Source organism: Mesocricetus auratus, unplaced genomic scaffold, assembly GCF_017639785.1.
Source record: "Mesocricetus auratus isolate SY011 unplaced genomic scaffold, BCM_Maur_2.0 Super-Scaffold_100009, whole genome shotgun sequence".
NCBI lineage: Eukaryota > Metazoa > Chordata > Mammalia > Rodentia > Cricetidae > Mesocricetus > Mesocricetus auratus.
The window spans coordinates 4655752-4663363 of NW_024429193.1; positions in this window are offsets into that span (position 1 = coordinate 4655752).

Sequence of the window (7612 nt, forward strand, 5' to 3'; positions counted from 1 at the left end):
CTTGACCTTACTGGTTTTGATGATGAACTGTTATATGGAACCGTGAGCAAAACCAACACTTTCCATCCTAAGTTGCTTTTGGTCATGGTGTTTCCCTAATGAAGACAATAGATGATAAGATGGTAGGTAGATGATAGATAGATAGATAGATAGATAGATAGATAGATAGATAGATAGATAGGTAGACAGACAGATAGACAGATAGTAAAGGCAAACAAACTTGTCTAGATCCAGTCAGATCATCAGCCTGAAGGAACCGAGGCTGCTTTGAGAACCAGACATTCAGAACTGCAGACAGGCAGAAGTCTGCTCCGTCCCCGTGTGTCTTCCCCACCACACCTGGCTGCAGAGCCTTTACGAGGTTGCCATAATGCCCATGATCATTAGATTCTAGGTTCTGCTAGATAAAAATTGGGGGTGGGAGGCTGGAGATGAGGAAGGGAAAGTAAAACACACCACCCTGATGCTTTGGCGGCTGTGGAGAGGCCTCCTTACCAGCACCGATTAATTCATAAATGGGCTTGAGTTCTCCACCCCCGCGTGAGCTGCCCCATTTCACGTTCCTGATGAAAACTGCAAGGAAGCCCCTAATTTCCACTTCAGAAAAATGCTCGCTGTGAAAAATGCATTGGGACTTTAGCCAGAAGGAATGTTTATGTTAATTTCTGTTGTGCAGAAAGGGTAAGGGAATAAAGGGGGAAGGGAAAAAAAAAACTAAATTAGACCATTTCAAGACCAAATAGTCACCGGAGTCGTTTTCATTTTCTTGCAAGAAAACAAGCCCCCAGATGTCCCAAGTAGCATCAGGAAACCATACAGATACCTCTGCTCTGTGGGAAGGTGTGTGGAGTAGGAGTCAGGGCGCACACTGAGGGTACTGCAGAGGCAGGGGCAAGTCCACTCCACTGCTGAGTGGTCTCTACACTCTGTGATGGGTTCATCCATCACAATTCCCAGTGGCCATCCTAGAAGAGGACTGACAACCTGTGGCTTTCCAGCTAACTCTAGCCCAGTGTCTAATTGCTTTTATTCAGCCATCAAATAAGAGCGAGTCTACATCTGCTAATGATTGGGGGGAAGTCTTAATAGTCATATAAGAGACTTGAAAATTAAACGAGAAACTGACAATGTCTGGAAAGTTCTCCCGTGGGAAACCACACCCATTTTCACAGGCACACCCTTGTTTCTTCTGGTGCTGGAGAGCACAGTGGGGTTGCTCCCGCAGTGGCCTGCACTGCACAAAGCCAGAAATACTCACTGTTCATTTTTTACACAGAATATTTCTAAGAAAGCTGCCTCTGGTCTATATCAGCTTTACACTCAAAAAGGTAACTTACTCAAGGGCCTGGAAAACAGGCACATTTTCTCACTGATTTTTTCCTCTCCCGGCACCCATCACAGATCCCCTCCCTTAGTAAGCTCTGAAGAAGCAAACGAAGAGTCTGGGGAGACGCTTAAGCCAGCCGTACGCTTGTCTTTCAGGCATGGAGACCTGAGTTGGGCCCACAGAAGCCATGTTTTAAAATGTTGGCAGCAGCGGTGCACACTTGCAATCCCAGCACTGAGGAGGAGGAGGCAGGAAGATTGCTGGAGCTCACTGGCCCACTAGTCTCATTATCTTAACTGATGAATTCCAGGTCAGTTAGATATACACTTTCTCAAAGAAGATAGCGTTGTTGAAGATGACACTCAACCCTGGGTTTCACACACACATATGAGCATGCACACACACACACATCACAGAGCATGCACACACACACACACACACACGAGCATGCACACGCATGAACACTTAGAAATAAGTCTTTCCGTATGATTCGCTCCTGAATACAAGACTTTCATCAAGATATAACCCAGTGGTGATTGGCAGAAGTTCTGAGGAAACTGCTACTGTCAACAGAAGCCTAACAAGCCAGGGTCTTGAGAGACAATGATTTGGTGGCTCCCAGGGCTACCGTCCCTGCAACACTGCAAAACCACGGTAGGAAGTGGGCAGTGTCGGCATTTCACCAGGACATGCCCAGTTTGGCAGATGGCTAGGCGTAAAAGGGAGCTTCCTAATTCCTTACAGCCCCCTAAGTTGTCCGAGTTGCTCGAAGCCAAGGAACCAGAAGAGGGAGAACCAATGCATCAAGACCCTGCATGAAACCACGGAAGGCAGGAGTGCACAGCCATGGAATCGTTCCACGGTTGCTGTGGTCTGATCTGTTGATCCTTAATCACCTGCATGGCAGAATTAAGAGATGGGCCCATGAGGAGGTGATTAAGGTATGAGGGCAAAAAAAGCCTCCTGGATGCAGTGAGGATGATAAGGTCCTTATTGTACAAGGGCTTCACTGAGGGGATTCGCTCCTACCCCTCTCCCTTTCTGTCATATAAGGACGCTGCTCCCGATGATGTCCGGACAACACTCTGGCTTAGAAGAGTCACCATGCCAGACGTTACGACTGTGCCACACAGTCCTTGGGCTTCCTCCGTTCTAGAAGTTCTAGAACAGTGACAAATGGCTTATTCATTTACAGATCCCCCTTTTTTTTTTTATGGTCGCACCAGACTAAGACACCACTTCTGTGGGGAGCCGACTCCTAGTGAGCCAGAGAGTAAACAAGGGTTGTTAGGTGTAGCACATCCTGGGAGGGCTCATTAGTAGGTAGAGTGGCGTGCTCCCAGGGACATGCCCAAGTTAGGCTTCTGAGCAACGTGGGTAGGGAAAGTGTCTTTAGAGCCTGCTGTTCCTACTGCCCAAATCTACAAAGTGACCAGCTAGAGAGGGCAACAGTCGATGGACTTGTTCAGTGACTGTGGGAAATCAATGGCGTTCATTCACCAGGCCTGAGGCTTCAGCAACGAACAGAATTTGCATGCACAAAAAAAAAAAACTCTGGGCATAGTTGTCTGCCGTTCATTCACCAGGCCTGAGGCTTCAGCAACGAACAGAATTTGCATGCACAAAAAAAAAAAAAACTCTGGGCATAGTTGTCTGCATCTATGACTCTGGGGCCTGGCAAGGGAAGTAAAATCAGACAGAAGGGACAGCAGGGCTTGCTGACCGTCCAGCATGGCCCACGGGTGAGCACCAGCGCTGACCATCCAGGATAGCCCACGGGTGAGCACCAGGTTCCACAGGAGACCCTGTCTCTAAAGATAAAGTGAAAAGCAACCCAGGAAGACATGGTGATCATCTCCGGCCTCCACAGATGTGTGTGAGTGCACTCTCACTCAGACACACAGGCACATGCACGCACATGCACGCGCGCGCGAGCGCACACACACACACACACACACACACACACACACACACGCTAAATGCTATAAAGTGCCATACTGATGTGTGTACCTTCTAACATTCCTACCACACCCATCGCCTGCCAGTGTTGTGGGATCATCCTTTTGTACACTGTGAAGATGTCTCTCTGCCAAGGCGCCCTCTGTTTGGTTTAATAAAGAACTGAACAGACAACAGCTAGGCAGGAGAGGGACTTCCAGGCAGCGGTAGGAACTCTGGAATGATTCTAGGTGTGCCAGTCACAGAGGACGTGGGGTGGGATGACAGTGTGGAGGAGAGCTAACGTGTTCTGCCACACGGCAGAACATAGATTCACATAAACGGGTTACCTTAAGTTGTGAGAGCCAGCTGGGAACAAGCCTAAGCTAAAGCCAAGCTTTCACACTTAATAAGAAGTCCCCATGTCATTATTCAGGAGCTGGTGGCACGCACACATAAACACACACACACACACACACACAAATGCCCAGCTACACGACCTCCTCAAGCAATGCCGCTACTTCCCAGCCACACTGTTTTCTCCACCCTTGTGTGGGATAATAGTCGGTCAGACGTCAGCTGTACTGGATGGACTTCTGGATGACAGACGAGGTACTCTTTCAGGGCATGTCTGTGTTCCCGAGGGAGTGGCATAAGAGTCAATGGATGCGGCGCCTGCGCCACAAGCAAGTCCAAGGTATCAGGAAAAGAAAGACCAGACGTCCAGCTGTTTGTACTAAGAAAAGGCATGTGTTGCCTTTATTGCCGAGAGAGAGAGAGAGAGAGAGAGACTTTATTGCACGTGCTAAGAGGTCTCTCCCTTGTAGGAGGGAGCAGTCTTATATACACAGGCTTACAGCACAGTGGAAAAACCCCAGGTGGAAGAGAGCGTGTTTTCCTCGTGCTAGATGTTGATGTCAGTGAGGCAATACAGGGACAGTAAGCCAGGACTAGAAAACAGGATGCACCTGTGGCTATCAGGGACAAACAACTCAGAGACCCTGTGGGGGATAGGCCCCAACAAATGGACACCATATTCACCCCAGGCAGCACCTTCAAGTCACCTTGGGATTCAGATGGAAAAGGAGCATGAAGGGGACTCACAACCTTCCTCTTCTGGGGTGGGGGACATCCCTCTGCTTCTGGCCTTGGTCACCAGAGCCCCAGGTCCCTTGGCTTGTGGACTGTAGTAGCATGGCCCACTCTCCATCATCTATCAAGCCTCTGAGCTCAGACTGGGGACGCAAGTCAGCTTCGCTCATTCTGAGGCTCTGAGCTTGCCTCGGCCCATGTGACCACAGCAGCTGCTTCCTGAGCCTGCACGTGGCGGGCTGTAGGCCTTCCCGAGTCCCACGATGCTGCCAGTCAACTCCATGACTACACAAATGTCTTCCCTTTATAAACACAGCTCTAGCCTCAGGGGGCTCTGTTCGAACATCAGAAAATGGATAGACATACACCAAGGACTTCCCGGCTCATTCTGATGGTCATTTCCCAGGATTCTACACCAGTAGACAGAGATGCTGGCTATGAGGCCAGACGGGAGAAGCAGGAGAGGATTCTGAGACTGCTTGTGGGTGTTTTTATTATGTATACAGTGTTCTGTCTGGCCAGACAGAACACTGTATACATAATTAATTAATTAATTAATTAAAAAAGAGAGCCCACTCCCCATCCACATCTCTCTTGCTGTGACCACACTATGGTGGTATCTTGTTTGTGCTCTGACTAATAAAGCTTGCCTGGAGATCACAGGACAGAGCCAGGCACTAGTTAACCGCTGAGGTCTGCAGGTCTGTACAGACAGACAGGAAGTGATGCGGCTGGGCGGGGAGAGGAAGTGATGAGGCGGGAGGAGACAGGCACTCATTCTCTTTTTGGCTGGGAAGTTGAGTAGGTAAGGTGGCCATGGCTCCTTCATCTCTCTGATCGCTCAGCGTTTTTCCCTCTGATTGGCTAGGTGCTTTAAATACTAAGGCCTATCAGAACTCATGCTACAAGGTTAGTTATAAACCTCAAGACCTAACCCTCCTGGGAACCCAATGCTTTCAGGTAGGTTCCTCCTGTTAACGGTTCTGCAACCTCCAGAATTAGTCTTGCCGACTTCGCGTGCTCCTGCCTCTCTTGCCCACTGCGCATGCTCCTGCCTCGTCTCCACCCCAGAGTCAGTCTTGCAGCAGTGTGGTCCCTATTGTCCTCCATGCTTCAACCAGAGGAAAGAAATGAAGACGGTGATACATTTGGATTCACAACTAAGCATTTCTTGGCATTGCACAGTGCGGCAGGCGAGAGAGAGTTTCTTTCACTTAGAGCAAGTAAGACCCACGACCTCCGGTGGGAGACTGGTGGGATGGTTACCCCGAGGGGCGTGATGGACCACCTTCGTTGTATTCTTCAGAAATAAGTAAATAAACAAACAAATAAATAAATAAAAACATAGCTTTGACATCTTCACATCAACACCATCACACAAACTACATTAAAGGAGCTTACAGAGACCGCTGAACTGAGCTCTTGGGAGCTCACCGACTCTGGGCCCCCAGCTAGGGAGCGTGCATGGGAATGAACTAAACCCCCTCTACATGGTGTGACAGTTGCATAGCTTGGTCTGTTTACGGGGCTCCTAGCAGTGGGATCAGGACCTATTCCTTGCGCTTGGGCTGGCCTTTGGAAACCCATTCCCTGTGCTGGGTTGACTGGCTCAACCTCAATGCAGGAAAAAGAGCTTAGTTCTGCCTCAGCTTGATATGTCATGCGTTGTTGACACCCACGGGGGGGGGGGCCTGCCCCTTTCTGAATGGAGACAGAGGAGGGATGGGGGGAGAGTAGGAGGGAGGTGGGGGGAGGCAACAGAAGGAGAGTTGGGGGAACTGTGATCTATATGTAAAATAAATTTAAAAACTAATATAAAAGATAAAGAAAAAATAAACACAAACAACAACAAGATTGCACCGAGTTTAGGATCACAGACCCTTTGAGGTTACACATACTGAATAATAACGCTCCTTGGCATTTATTACATTATTCCATATGAAAGAGTAAGCCTAAAGGAGCTCAAGGTGTTTTTCAGACTTAAATACCCTCCCAAGGAGCATGTTTCCCCTAGAAACTGCTCAGCCAACACTCTTACCCTTAGGGCGCGAAGATTAACGAAATTGTCTTTGCTACTGAAGTGATCACAAAGTCTCAGTTAATGATATCCTTCTCCTGATAAAAGATAAGTCAAGGAACATTATCAAACAGGCATCAAAGAAACTTTTGGAAAGGGGAAAACACAATTCTGGACTGGGAGGTGGAGACGGCAACCCTGTCACAGAGCTTCCTGTCACTCAAACAAGCCCTGAGATACAGACACGTGGGGGAGAAAATGCTTACAGGAGATTTGTTCTGGATCTGGGCATGGGCAGGTGGCCCTGGGTCTTTCTGACCTGTGCAAGCCACACATCATGGTCCCAAGTGTGATGGAACCAAACTACTCACCCCACAGCAAGAGAACAGTTGGGTCCCACTGTCTCTTTTGAAGGCCAAGAGCTATCACCAGACCCCACATCCTAATAGTCACATCAAATACAGTCAAGAGATGTGGCTTTGGGAGCTGCCCAGAACCAAGAGCAGCTCTGTTAACCTCTGAGTCAGCTGCAGGAAACCCAGGTGGTGATAATAAAACCAACCAACAGATGAATACCATCTCCCGAAGCTCTACCACTCACCCATAAGCAAAACTTGAGGTCCCTTGAGTCAGAGAGCTTTTGGTTTTTGTTTTGATTTTTTTTTGTTTTTTGTTTTTTTTTGGTTTTTATGAGATAGGGTTTCTCTGTATTGTTTTGGAGGCTGTCGGTCCAGCCTGGCCTCGAAGTCACAGAGATCCGCCTGCCTCTGCCTCCTGAGTGCTGGGATTAAAGGCGTGCGCCACCACTGCCTGGCGAGTCAGAGAGCTTTTGTATACAGTTCATCCAAGATCAGCCTGTGAGATTTGGGGCTGGGGAGGCTGTTCCACGGCAGAGTGCTGGTCTACCCAGTGCAGGGCCCCCGGGTATCATAGCATGAGTGAGAGCAAAGGAAGGGATGGCCACCTTCCTCTGTTTCTTCCTCAGTGTTTTTGTCTTCTCTCTACTGGTAATGGCCACACAAGATCCCACGCTGTTTTTCAGGAGGTGGAATTGTGGCAAAGAGGGCTCATTCCCTGCACCTGGGAGGGGCTGTTGCCCCAGAATGCTCTCAGGCAGGAGCCAAATGGTCAGTCAGACAAGAAAGGCTGTGACGAGGCAGGTTCCACACCACGGGGGGGAAAGGGAAGCGTGGGGCTGGATGACACTTCAGTCTGTTGTGTCCGGCGGTGACAGCCAT